The following is a 12,783-nucleotide window of genomic DNA, read 5'->3' on the forward strand; positions in this document are numbered from 1 at the left end:
GCTCAGCGCCGGAGACCGCATCAAAGGGGTAGACACGACATATAAAGGGCAGTAAATGCAGATATTCAGTAGAAAATAGATATTTAAATGACATTTCACATATTATTCTATGGAAACAATCGCCTTGCATTAATCAGTAGCAGGTGCACCTTGTATTCCTTATAAAAATGAACACATTTCCTGCCATACCAAACATACAATTAGTGATTCCGATTCTTCACTTCAACCATTTTAATAAGATGCAAATGAATGAATATAAGAAATGATAATGTAAATTTTTAAAACATGTACTCCCGGTACAATATCTAAACTACACACATCTTAATCAGAGCCTCAGACCCCTCTGATTGCCCCTTTTTAATTAGCAGTGCTTTATTTTAATGAATGTACCTATTCCACACCTTTCATTTGCATCTTATTAGGAAACATTCAGTGCAGTGTTAGCCCGCACACATAAGAGAATGTAAAACAGGAGATGATATTTGAAAAATATAATTACAAGATTATATTTCTTTTTAGGATATTAATAAACTGAGGCATTCACTAAGGGATGGTTGTGACCGTCTCGCCTCATTACCAGCACAGTAAATAGCTGATTCATTCCCATTTTAAATTCAGACCCTAATCATTTCCTACTGAGACTATTGCATTAATTGTCAAAATAATGGGCTCTCTGGAAATGTTTACTTATTTTTCTAAGTGTACCACTTTTAGCTTGCCAAAGACCCACAGTCATTGTCCTCCTCTATTGCAGCCCTTTAAATGCATTTCCAAGACTTCTCTCATGCTGCACCTATGCCCTGGAATGAGCCACCTCAAACAAGTTATTTTTCTAATTCTTGATACCTGTAGAGCAGTTTTATCTGGTGGCTCCTTGTCCTGATTTCTAGTAAGATGGTTCTCAAGTTTCTGGTTTCTGGTGGTTTGTTGCCAAGTTTTACATTGCCGGAAAATGAACTGTTTTACTTGGGACATTCCTAAACCATTATATTCATCTTTACAACATGGAAGATTACAGGAAAGAACTGACACAGATGAACCTAAGAGTAGTCACGTGAGTCTGTAGTGTTAAAGCATGTAAATATGTAACATGAACTATATGTAACATGAAATATAAATAGCATTACTGCTCAATAATGAGAAAAAATGGTGATGCTTAGCACATAATTTGGCCAATTCATGCATGCCCAGCAGCCATCGACAAGGCGGTCTCCGGTTTTCTGGGAACCTACATGTCTAGTGTGAATACATCTCTTAGGCTTAAGACTGAATTTATGGGTAGGTTGGATCCTGCTGCAATTAAAATCACCACAGGATGGAGGGCGGAGTGCTCGGTCAGAGGGCTGATATGCAATGACAAAAATCTATGGATATATAGGGGTCACTGCTCCAAGTTCACACCTGTACACATCCGTTTTCTGATTTGGAAGGGCCAGTCAGTTTTTTGTTACTAGTCACATGTCAGGACAGTCTGCAGTCTAAAGAAGAACAACTCCTGAGACCTGTGTCTAAACTGACAGAGGAGCTGTCATAACACACAACAGAGCGGCTGGAGAAGGGCTGTGACAGGAGAACAAATAATTCAATAAGTCTTTAATAAGGTTTTACAAGAATGGATTAAAATAGCCCCCATCACATAATTCAAAGGGCAGAACATCCTAGTTACCTGTCAAGACGGTGTGCTTACTGAAGAAACACAGCTCCCAAGACCTGTGTCTCAACTAACAGAGGAGCTGTATCATAAGCACACATACTGGAGCTGACTGAGAAGGGCTATGACAGGAGAAGAAATAAATTCTTCTGTCAGTTTAGACGCAGATCTCAGGAGATGCTTTTTTACAGACTATAGCCTGTCCTGACAAATGGCTAGGTAAGGCTGCCATTTGAATTACATGATGGGGCTATTTTATCACATTCTTAGAGAACCCCTTTAATGTTGATTATTTATTTAAATACAGTTAAAAAAATGGGAACCACACTATTTTGGGGGCAATTTTGGGGCTCTAGTTGCTGGAGGTACCCTTCATTTCATATTGTAAAAATATAAAACATATAGTCTCATTCTATGATGTTCTGTATTTAGTACTTTTCCACCATCAGAATATTATAAGAAGCCTCTCTACGCAAAGCCGTAGCCACTTGGCAGTTTGCAGAATTGATTGATAACTCCACATTATATTTAACATTTCGGGTTCAGAACAGTAATTAAAAGGTGAATCCTATTAAGCACAGACTGTATAATAGCTGAGAGAAAATCATTTTCTTGGGAGAATTATCTCCGCCGTTGAAATAAGCAGTCACGCCGAAGGAAACGTCCTGGATTACCTAATGCTCATAGGAAAATTTCACTTAGCGTAATTAGAGAGAGCTGGAATTTTGCCAGCTCTCCTCCCACTCCCTTCATATGAACAACAGCAGGAAGCAGCGAAACCTGAAGGACGTGGGTTTCACCTCTCCAGTTACTCCCAACAGTGGGAGTACCAGCGCCACTTATCGTGGAGCGGCGCACTGATACATTTTGTTTTACCATTCCATATATTACGACTCATAAAATCTGAATGCTTTTCATAGGTCTCGTTGACCTTTTAGCACATGTTTATATATATAAAAAAAAAGAGAGCGTTGCAGGTTGTTTTGTTTTTCCGTGTGGTATAATTAAACCAACCTTTATCTATAAAGGTCTAGCTACTTGTATTATGTCAGAGCAGACATGGAAAGGATGTTGAAAAAATTATCAATTTTTTTAGAAATGAGCATACTGTGGGCAATGAAGTTTGTTTTAGGACTAGGACCGGTTGTGTGCTTTTAATTAAAGGGTCCTGTGAAAATAGACTTTTCATAGAGTGTGTCACCACTGGAGTCCACAGTAATCAACTGTAATCTGCCAAGGAATTTTTGAGTGTCTGATTTTCCTACAGCACTCCAACAGGTGAGCTGAAGTATTACATGATGCTCACTGAAACTAATGGCCTACACATGGGCTTCATAGAGAGTGTCACATCTGGGGTCCACAGTAATCAACTGTAATCTGCCAAGGAATTTTTAAGCTAGTGTCTGATTTTCCTACAGCACTCCCACAGGTGAATTGAAGTATTACATGATGCTCACTGAAGCTAATGGCCTACACATGGGCTTCATAGAGAGTGTCACATCTGGGGTCCACAGTAATCAACTGTAATCTGCCAAGGAATTTTTAAGCTAGTGTCTTATTTTCTTACAGCACTCCAACAGGTGAATTGAAGTATTACATGATGCTCACTGAAACTAATGGCCTATCCGTGTAATACATGGACTTCATAGAGAGTGTCACATCTGGGGTCCACAGTAATCAACTGTAATTTGCCAAGGACTTTTTAAGCTAGTGTTTGCTTTTCCTACAGCACTCCAACAGGTATTACGTGATGCTCTATGAAAATAATGGCCTACACATGTTCAGGCTAGGTCCTCCAGTGAGACAGAAAGAAGTGCTCTTTTTGGACACCATCTATTCCGGCCGATTATGTGCTTCCTAAATTAGGTAATACACTAGTTCACACTTGCTTCCTCTCATCCTCTGAAATGTTTCACTTGGTTCTTTCCTTCTTGATTTAGCACTTTTTAGTCCACCAAATATACACAACCACTGTCTTCTTTAATCACAGCCCTTCAAATACATTTTCACAACTTCTCAAATGCTGCACCTACACTCTGGAATGAGCTACCTCAAACAATCAATTGTTTGCTTTCTAATTCTTCAGACATGTAGAATAGCTTTTGTGACTCCTTGTCTTGTTTTCAAGTGAGCTGATCCACAAATTCCTGGAGGTCTTGTGTGTTTTTAGTAAAGGAGTTATCTAGGACTATTTTATTTTTTTACTATGAGCCTACAAACTAGCAGGCAGGGAACTGCTCACAACCTGCCTGTTCTGCCCAGCGCCAGCTCAAAGTGGTCACAGACTGCTCCTTCAGTGATTCTGCTGCTCCATATCAATAGGGCAGCTCTCAGCTGGCAATCAGCATGACATTAGCAGTCAACTCCCACCAAGAGAGCAGAGTGGAAGAGAAGCCGCTGCTCTGTCAATGTGATGTCAGCAGAAACTATCTGCAACTGCTCTGTGCCAGCAGCGATTGGTACTAGGCACAACAGGGTAGTTAGCTACCAACTACTTGCCTTTGAATTCATAGGCCCCTATTAAAAAAAATGAAATAGTCCCGGATAACCCCTTTACAAAAAGGTCCTTTGAAAATAGACTGATAACAGAGAGTATCACTCTTGGGATCCCCAGCAATCAGCTGTCATCTGAAAGAGAACCTTTTGAGCTAGTGTTTGATTTCCCTGCAGCACCCCCACAGGAGAAATGAAGTATTACATGCTACATATGAAAATCAATATACTATATGAGCCGACCAGGTTTTCATGGGTGAAAGAGAGACATTGTTAGTGTCTACTATCTGTTCCAACTAATTGATGGAGGAATTACTAACTGTTGACCCTAATGAATGCCCAGTTAGGTAATCTGGTAATGCCAAGGGTCTGGCAGGTGACACAACCCAAAGTCCTGCTTTGTCCCCTACATTATAAATGAGGTCTTGGGATACCACATCTCAAGATCCTTTAGATGGATGCGGCTGATTGGCTGAACACCTCATATTCGGTGACATCATCACACCAGGTTTGATGACATCACAACTCACAGGTCAGGGACCAAGATAAAGGGTTATTCCCATCTTCATACATGAGCATAGTAAAAACAAGCACCTTTGAAAGTCGTTGTTTTTTTAGATATTAACATTTTTTTTTTGTTTATAACTTGTTGCTTAGGAGACCGACCACCGCTGCTATTTAGCTTGTAAGTACTGCACTGAAGTTGGCCATACAGCACTTACAAGATCAAAAAAAAAGAGCTTGTAAGCATTGCACCTGTTCTGCTATCTAGAAGTAGTGGTCGTCTCCAAGGTAACGAACTGTAAACTTCTCCAAAGTGTTTATTTTCATGGGTATTATTGCTTTATAAAAAATTTAAATGACCATTATATTTAAATAATAAGGAAGTATATAGAATTATTACCAAGGTATCAATTATAAAATCAGCCTCTTGTCTTTCTTACGCAATTTTTCGTAAGAACCACAAGTAATGTCCTTGGACCTCTTGCAACACATGAATCAGCAGCAGACACCTACTGCCGAGTCTCCCTTATTTCCAGTGTCTGCCGTCATTGTTTTGCATAGAAAACATACAAAAAAAAAGAAGCAAAAAAAAAAATCGCAAAAAATAAGCACAAAAAATGAAAATTTTGATCATTTTGTTTCTTGTAGGTATTGTTTTGCGTAGATTAAAAGCTCACATTAAAGCATTGCTCCCTGAGCGAACCAAGTCTGTGCAAATGTCAGCAGCTTCCTGCGCCATGAATCATGCAATTAATGGAAGCGGACGATACTTGACAAACCATTTGTATTTAAGGCACAAAATCAGATTTCGGGATATAGATGATAAAGCAGAGAAGTTAATGGGGGTATCACAAGTGATTTAAAGCTTTTAAAGGTCCTTATTTTTCCTCAAAGCGGATCCACAGCTGTGGCGCCTGTAGCTTTAAATTGCATTGCTTCTCCTATTTGCTGTGCAATATTAAGAATGGGGCACCCAATAAGTCACTTGGGAACCATTGTGTAATGGACCCAATGTAAGTCAGAACATAAAACAGAAACTGCCAGAATTTTATATTGAAATTGGGCTTTAACTGACTTTTTTAAATGTTACACTACTGTACTGCAAAGAATCCTTTCCAAGGACAGATATAGTCTCCCTAATGAAAGGAAAATACTTCAGTCATATCATACTACTGGATTGTAAAGAATCATTTCACTTATTAGATATAAGAATATTCTTGAATTGTGAAGACCCCTTTCCAATACAAGATATGCTAATACTCGTGCACTGTAAAGATTCCTTTCCAACATGGGATATAGTTACACTACTGAACTGTAAAGACTCCTTTCCAATTTCTCATATAGTTATGCTACTGAACTGTAGATTCCTTTCCAATGGCTGATATAGTTACACTTCTGAACTGTAAAGACTCCTTTCCAATGGCTGATATAGTAACATTACTGAACTGTAAAGACTCATTTCCAGTGGCTGATATAGTTACACTTCTGAACTGTAAAGACTCCTTTCCAATGGCTGATATAGTTACACTTCTGAACTGTAAAGACTCCTTTCCAATGGCTGATATAGTTACACTTCTGAACTGTAAAGACTTTTTTCCAATGGTTGATATAGTTTCACTTCTGAACTGTAAAGATTCCTTTCCAATGGCTGATATAGTTTCACTTCTGAACTGTAAAGATTCCTTTCCAATGGCTGATATAGTTCCACTACTGAACTGTAAAGATTCCTTTCCAATGGCTGATATAGTTACACGTCTGAGCTGCAAAGACTCCTTTCCAATGGCTGATATAGTTCCACTACTGAACTGTAAAGATTCCTTTCCAATGGCTGATATAGTTACACGTCTGAGCTGTAAACACTCCTTTCCAATGGCTGATATAGTTACACGTCTGAGCTGTAAAGACTCCTTTCCAATGGCTGATATAGTTACACGTCTGAGCTGTAAAGACTCCTTTCCAATGGCTGATATCGTTCCACTACTGAACTGTAAAGATTCCTTTCCAATGGCTGATATAGTTACACGTCTGAACTGTAAAGACTCCTTTCCAATAGTAGATACAGAGACACTACTTAAAGAGGTTCTTCAACTTTAAGATCATTTTTTGTTACTTAAATGCATATATTTGGGGCCGAGAAATACTTTTGCACTTTGGCTTCTACAGCCTCTATGTCTATTTTGCTGCCTGCAGAATTAATTAACTGAGTATCCATCAGTGAGCTCATCCTGACAGTTTGCCAGAAGAGTTTGTAATTCTATGTTTAATTTCTAAGCTCATCTTAACTGATTTATGACCACATCAAGGATAAATTTGCTCGAAAACAAAGTGCTTAAAAAAAACAAATGGTGCAAAATTTTAAAGGAAGCCTAATTGCAAAAATTTAATTTTATTATTATTATTAAAAATATATATTATTAATCCCAAATATATGCATTTGAAAAAAATTAATAAATAAAATAAAACGACCCCAAAAATGGACAACTCCTTTAACTGCAAAGACTCCTTTCCAATGCAGGGTAAGGCAAAACTCCACTGGGAAGGCTTCCTTAAAATTTCTAAAAAAAAGTGTTACTCCTGAACCGCAAAGACTTCCTTCCAAAGCTTACTAAGTGATCCTCCCATTCATATAATAGTAAAACTAATGTATTTTATACTACATAAAGATTTTTTTTTTCCCTCTTCGGAATATTAATATTATTCCAGAAATTAAATAATAAAATCCCACAGCTAGAGTGAGAAATCGCATGTTATAAATATTCTCAGAGAGGGAATAAAAAAAAAAAAGGATTACCGCCAGACTGAATAAATATAACAAATATTATCTTTATTTTCTGTAAAATACTCCCGGGAAATCTAAGAAATCCTGAGAAAAGGTAAAAATAATAAATAAATAAAATAAAAATATATCTGACAGTAAAAGATAAAAAAAATGCATTTTATAAATAGAAAATCCCAGATTTCACCTCTTGGAAATGGCAGATTTATTAATTGTCTGGTTACTCTGGGCGCAAGGTAATACGACTAATAAAACCGCACAGTCCGCCGCCACCAATTTTTTTTCCATTGACTTCAATAAGCGGTCAATATTAGAGCATGTTTAACCTTCCATTAACCTTGCGTGGAAAAATCTAGAAGCCAATACTTTCCGTTTTATGAAGATCGGTTTATTATGGGCGAGTCGGGTTTATTCGGCGTAATGGTCTCCACTGGGAATTGTAAATGAAATGTCTTTCAACGAAAAAAAAATAAAAAATTTCATGGCCTCCTCCGCTCTTATTTTGTAAATACTCTGCGGGGATTTATCACAAAGGTAAATCAGTTCTACTCCGCAACAGATCCTTGCGCCCCAACATCTTCCCGAAAATTGGGTCATACACATTGTGCCCCTCCATTTCTATCAGGACCCTAAAAATACGTCCCCGCTGTATCTTCCTGACATCTGCATCATAACCTACAGTTGTGGCCAAAAGTATTGACACTCCTGCAATTCTGTCAGATAATACTCAGTTTCTTCCTGAAAATGATTGCAAACACAAATTCTTTGGTATTATTATCTTCATTTAATTTGTCTTAAATGAAAAAACACAAAAGAGAATGAAGCAAAAAGCAAAACATTGATCATTTCACTCAAAACTCCAAAAATGAGCCAGACAAAAGTATTGGCACCCTCAGCCTAATACTTGGTTGCACAACCTTTAGCCAAAATAACTGCGACCAACCGCTTCCGGTAACCATCAATGAGTTTCTTACAATGCTCTGCTGGAATTTTAGACCATTCTTCTTTGGCAAACTGCTCCAGGTCCCTGATACTTGAAGGGTGCCTTCTCCAAACTGCCATTTTTAGATCTCTCCACAGGTGTTCTATGGGATTCAGGTCTGGACTCATTGCTGGCCACCTTAGAAGTCTCCAGTGCTTTCTCTCAAACCATTTTCTAGTGCTTTTTGAAGTGTGTTTTGGGTCATTGTCCTGCTGGAAGACCCATGACCTCTGAGGGAGACCCAGCTTTCTCACACTGGGCCCTACATTATGCTGCAAAATTTGTTGGTAGTCTTCGGACTTCATAATGCCATGCACACGGTCAAGCAGTCCAGTGCCAGAGGCAGCAAAGCAACCCCAAAACATCAGGGAACCTCCGCCATGTTTGACTGTAGGGACCGTGTTTTTTTTCTTTGAATGCCTCTTTTTTTCTCCTGTAAACTCTATGTTGATGCCTTTGCCCAAAAAGCTTTACTTTTGTGACATCTGACCAGAGAACATTCTGCCAAAACGTTTTAGGCTTTTTCACGTAAGTTTTGGCAAACTCCAGCCTGGCTGTTTTATGTCTCGTGGTAAGAAGTGGGGTCTTCCTGGGTCTCCTACCATACAGTCCCTTTTCATTCAGACGCCGACGGATAGTACGGGTTGACACTGTTATACCCTCGGACTGCAGGGCAGCTTGAACTTGTTTGGATGTTAGTTGAGGTTCTTTATCCAACATCCGCACAATCTTGCGTTGAAATCTCTTGTCAATTTCTCTTTTCTGTCCACATCTAGGGAGGTTAGCCACAGTGCCATGGGTTCTTTGGTCTTCTTTCTTTTCTCCATGCTTAATGTGGTACACACAAGGACACAGGACAGAGGTTGAGTCAACTTTAATCCATGTCAACTGGCTGCAAGTGTGATTTAGTTATTGCCAACACCTGTTAGGTGCCACAGGTAAGTTACAGGTGCTGTTAATTACACAAATTGGAGAAGCATCACATGATTTTTCGAACAGTGCCAATACTTTTGTCCACCCCCTTTTTTATGTTTGGTGTGGAATTATATCCAATTTGCCTTTAGGACAATTCTTTTTGTGTTTTTTCATTTAAGACAAATTAAATCAAGATAATGATACCAAAGAATTTGTGTTTGCAATCATTTTCAGGAAGAAACTGAGTATTATCTGACAGAATTGCAGGGGTGTCAATACTTTTGGCCACAACTGTATATGATTGGCATTGCAGTGCACATATTGATCTTTTCCAGCTTTCCCAGGCTCCTGAAAGGCAGAGTTGTTCCGCACTTATGCACATCAAAAAAGAGATTCAGAACTGAGCAGCACCAGGTAAAAATGATCCTCACAGGCCACAAAAATAGAGGACGGATTTTCCCAAAGACTTAAAACACAAAGCTTCATAGATGCATCGGGGGGCGGTGCTCTACATATATCAAGATGATAGAGTCACAAATATTGAAGCAATATAACAGATGTGGCACTCACCCCAATGTTGCTGAAATCAATGTCCTTTATTCGCTTTATACAGCATTAGACATTTTGTGGAGAGGCGGCAGGTGAAGGTGAGGGGTGCGGGGAGACAGGAGTGGACGACGGCCGTTTCGCGCAAATGCGCTTCAACGGGTCCAGGTGCCCTGGCGAAACGGACGTCGTCCACTCCTGTCTCCCCGCACCCCTCACCTTCACCTGCCACCTCTCCACAAAATGTCTAATGCCGTATAAAGCGAATAAAGGACATTGATTTCAGCAACATTGGGGTGAGTGCCACATCTGTTACCGGTATATTGCTTCAATGTTCCGTACTTGTGTCCTCCCCATGTAGAAGTGATCGCTTTTTTTAAAACTTTTATATCAATCTCGTGCCCACCGACAGGGAAGAATAGGAAAAAAATGGCCAATTTTTGCAGCTCTATCCCCTCTAATATATGTTAGTTTAAGGGACCTTGGTCTGGCATCTGTATTAGTTTAGGGTGCCTGGTCTGGCATCTCTATTAGTTTAGAGGGCCTGGTCTGGCATCTGTATTAGTTTAGGGGACCTGGTCTGGCATCTGTATTAGTTAAGGGGCCTGGTCTGGCATCTGTATTAGTTTAGGGGTCTGGTCTGGCATCTGTATTAGTTTAGGGGTCTGGTCTGGCATCTGTATTAGTTAAGGGGCCTGGTCTGGCATCTGTATTAGTTTAGGGGCCTGGTCTGGCATCTGTATTAGTTTAGGGGTCTGGTCTGGCATCGGTATTAGTTTAGGGGACCTGGTCTGGCATCTGTATTAGTTTAGGGGCCTGGTCTGGCATCTGTATTAGTTTAGGGGGCCTGGTCTGGCATCTGTATTAGTTTAGGGGACCTGGTCTGGCATCTGTATTGGTTTAGGGGCCTGGTCTGGCATCTGTATTAGTTTAGGGGTCTGGTCTGGCTTCTGTATTAATTTAGAGGGCCTGGTCTGGCATCTGTATTAATTTAGAGGCCAAAAAAGAAGAGAATGTCCAGCTTCACCGAATCCGTAAATAAGAGTTTTCTGTATTCACAAACTTTAAACATAGAGGATACAGACTTCAGCACGAACCATATGGGTAAGAATCTCAACACGTTTCTGGAGACTAAGCTCCCTTAATCATGACCACCATGAAATACATTTCTTTATCTAAATAAAAAAAAACAATAAAAGTACACATATTTAGTATCACCGCGTCCGTAATGACCCGACCTATAAAACTGTCCCACTAGTTAACCCCTTCAGTTAACACCGCAAAAAAAAACAAAAAAAAAGAGGCAAAAAACAACGCTTTATTATCATACCGCCAAACAAAAAGTGGAATAACACGCGATCAAAAAGACAGATATAAATAACCATGATACCGCTGAAAACGTCATCTTGTCCCGCAAAAAACGAGCCGCCATACAGCATCATCAAAGAAAAAAGAAAAAAGTTATAGTCCTCAGAATAAAGCGATGCAAAAATAATTATTTTTTCTATAAAATAGTTTTTATCGTATAAAAGCGCCAAAACATAAAAAAAATATAAATGAGGTATCGCTGTAATCATACTGACCCCAAGAACAAAACTGCTTTATCCATTTTACCAAACGCGGAATGGTATAAACGCCTCCCCCAAAAGAAATTCATAAATAGCTGGTTTTTGGTCATTCTGCCTCACAAAAATCGGAATAAAAAGCGATCAAAAAATGTCACGTGCCTGAAAATGTTACCAATAAAAACGTCAACTTGTCCCGCAAAAAACAAGACCTCACATGACTCTGTGGACCAAAATATGGAAAGATGATAGCTCTCAAAATGTGGTAACGCAAAAAATATTTTTTGCTATAAAAAGCGTCTTTCAGTGTGTGACGGCTGCCAATCATAAAAATCCACTAAAAAACCCGCTATAAAAGTAAATCAAACCCCCCTCATCACCCCCTTAGTTAGCAAAAAATTAAAAAATGTATTTATTTCTATTTTCCCATTAGGGTTAGGGCTAGGGTTAGGGTTAGGGCTAGGGTTAGGGCTAGGGTTAGGGAGAGGGTTAGGGGTTAGGGTTAAGGCTACAGTTAGGGTTGGGGCTAAAGTTAGGGTTAGGGTTGGGGCTAAAGTTAGGGTTAGGGTTTGGATTACATTTACGGTTGGGAATAGGGTTGGGATTAGAGTTAGGGGTGTGTCAGGGTTAGGGGTGTGGTTAGGGTTACCGTTGGGATTTTTTTTGTTTAACCGTATTAACATATATTTTAACATCATATAAGAATAAATAACAAACAATAAACAATGATTGAAAGGGGACAAAGGAACAGAAATCAGTTGAAATGATGTAAAATATATTGACCAAGAGATCTAGATGTAATTTGATTGTTTGGTTGACAAAATTGTTAGTCCTTTAGCGTTACCCAGGGTGCACCACGTGGAGGCGGACTAACGTTGCACCCCACCGTTGGGATTAGGGTTAGGGATGTGTTTGGATTAGGGTTTCAGTTATAATTGGGGGGTTTCCACTGGTTAGGCACATCAGGGGCTCTCCAAACGTGACATGGCGTCCGATCTCAATTCCAGCCAATTCTGCGTTGAAAAAGTAAAACAGTGCTCCTTCCCTTCCGAGCTCTCCCGTGCGCCCAAACAGGGGTTTATCCCAACATATGGGGTATCAGCGTACTCAGGACACATTGGACAACAACTTTTGGGGTCCAATTTCTCCTGTTACCCTTGGGAAAATACAAAACTGGGGGCTAAAAAATAATTTTTGTGGGAAAAAAAATATTTTTTATTTTCACAGCTCTGCGTTATAAACTGTAGTGAAACACTTGGGGGTTCAAAGTTCTCACAAAACATCTAGATAAGTTCCTTGGGGGGTCTAGTTTCCAATATGGGGTCACTTGTGGGGGGTTTCTACTGTTTAG

General features: G+C 39.5%; 1 protein-coding gene across 3 annotated transcripts in view; it reads left to right on the plus strand.

The window, feature by feature from the left end:
- The window catches only part of CDH5 (cadherin 5), a 55,575-nt gene that overhangs the window by 27,138 nt on the left and 15,654 nt on the right, over nucleotides 1–12,783 (plus strand). Inside the window, exon 1 of one of the 3 annotated variants that reach the window (XM_077288391.1) lies at nucleotides 9,280–9,344. The exons of 1 other annotated variant lie outside the window; for it this stretch is intronic. The gene's annotated coding sequence lies outside the window, so the exon portion shown is untranslated. Of the gene's footprint in view, nucleotides 1–9,279; nucleotides 9,345–10,081; nucleotides 10,164–12,783 lie in introns of those variants that run through there. One more of the 3 variants, XM_077288390.1, reaches the window with a different exon arrangement.

Source organism: Ranitomeya variabilis, chromosome 2 (assembly GCF_051348905.1).
Source record: "Ranitomeya variabilis isolate aRanVar5 chromosome 2, aRanVar5.hap1, whole genome shotgun sequence".
In the NCBI taxonomy this organism is placed as follows: domain Eukaryota; kingdom Metazoa; phylum Chordata; class Amphibia; order Anura; family Dendrobatidae; genus Ranitomeya; species Ranitomeya variabilis.